This window comes from Myotis brandtii, unplaced genomic scaffold (assembly GCF_000412655.1).
Source record: "Myotis brandtii unplaced genomic scaffold, ASM41265v1 scaffold103, whole genome shotgun sequence".
In the NCBI taxonomy this organism is placed as follows: Eukaryota; Metazoa; Chordata; class Mammalia; order Chiroptera; family Vespertilionidae; genus Myotis; species Myotis brandtii.
The window spans coordinates 3662220-3664225 of record NW_005353460.1 but is presented as its reverse complement, the minus strand read 5'-3'; positions in this window follow the sequence as shown (position 1 = coordinate 3664225).

Sequence of the window (2006 nt, the reverse complement as noted above, 5' to 3'; positions counted from 1 at the left end):
AAGCCAGTTCAAGCCATCAATAAGAGTCAGCAATACCCTAAGTATCTTAAGGCTTTAATCATTGTTGGAATGTCTGGAACAATGAGTTAGTTCTTTGCACATTTGCAGAAAGCTACCCATCATCCATGTACTCTTTCAGTGAGGAAAGTCTGTTAAATATAGTAACTTTGGCAAAAGGGAATTAGATAGACCTCATTAATCCTCCTCTAAAAGTAGCTAATGTGATTTCTATGAGAGGCTGAAGGCACAGAAGTGGTTACCCCTCTCTATTTGTTGCTGGAGTGATTGTCGTCTTGGAAACATGAAGGCCATCAGACATGGAATACAGAGGGTAGATGGTGAGAAGTAATTAACAAAACCAAGGCTAACACATGCCCACTGAATTTGGCCAGAGTCTCTTAAAAATGAAGGAGAGAAAGGGAGGCTTTTTGGCAGGCTCCAGCATCCTTCTCCACAACATGGTCCTTGTGACAACCACGCTCCCATCCAGCTGCAGAGGTCTTAGCGTGCACCACTACACAGTTGAGTACTAGGAGGCAAAGAAAGGAGATATTGCCAAGTCTGGACCTGAGAGTGCTTTATGCACCCCAAAGAGAAACCCAGAATGCACATGGCTCCAAAATGTTTGTAATCACTAACCAACAATTATAGGGTTTAACCTACAGTAAGTATACCAGGTATATTTCCAACAAAAAGGAGAGAGAAACCACCCTCCACAGATCCTACATCAGCTATAGCCTTCTCCCCCTTGCTTATGTGCACGTTGTATCTGGTATCTTGTCCTCGGATACAGCAGTTCTGTGCACACTGTATATATAGTGATGGTCCTGAAAGTGTGGGAGGTGAACTACTCAGCTCACAGTGGCTTTAAACCAATGGGCTACCATGGGCTTGCACGAGCATATTTTCTGTAGCCCTTTCCCACATTTATAAAGAATTCTCCATCAACTCCTCCATCTCCTGAGCTGACCAAACAGAGGTGAATGCAGATGTTTCCTTTATATTCTCTTATATGTAATTTTTTTAAATTTAAAAAATATAAATTTTATAATGGTTACCTTTAAGTTTTTCTAAGAATATAACCAAAGCCATGTTTTCTTAATTTTTGATCTAAAAATTTAAGCAGTATTTAATCCCCCTAATATGAATTTTAGAAATCAGCCTGCTTTAGAACAAAATTGTTTCATCCTCTTAACCCTCTCCAAAAAAAATCTTACTGTGAACATTGTTCAATTGTATTCTGAGGTCTGATATAGAGAAAGGTAAGTTAGTCTGATTTTTTTAATTGACAGTATTTTCAACACACAGTTGTTGTTCTTTATGTAACAAAAGCTGAGAGGTGGGCAGTCCAAAGCTTGGACAGCTGTTCATGGATGTTAAGATCCAAATTCTGACTGCCATTCTCTTGCTTTCCTAGTTAGGTTTCTAGCCTGATTTTTGATTCAGGGATGTATAGATCAATAAGGCACATTTCTGGCTCTCAAGCTGCTCAATAGGGACAAAGGATAAACGAGGCCACTGGTTCTTAGACACTGCCCCTCATCTTGAACCTGAGCTGGCTTTGATTACTAGAATATGCCAGTCACAATACAAGGCTCGTTTGGGGTCCAGGTCTCACAGACTGGCAGTTCCCAGTTCCTTTCGCTCACAGAGCCCTGGACCACCCATGAGAGTTGGACTGCTCTTCTGGGAAGGACTCTGCAAACGTGAGCACTCTGGACTTAGAAAACTGAGGGATATAATTCCACACAAATAAAGCTTTCAACCACATCTCATCCTCTTGTGGGGGCCACTGAAAATTCTTATTCCAATAGTACCCCAAGAACCCCACTTCCACTGGCAAAGAAAAAGGACAATCTATGCAATTTTCTGATAAACAAACAAACAAAAAAAAAAACAAAACATAGAGATACAAAGATGCCCAGAAAAGTCCAACCTTCCCATCATCCCCCTGAAGTTCAGACATGGGAGTGAAACTGTCTGGACTTGCCAGCCCAGCCCAGCTG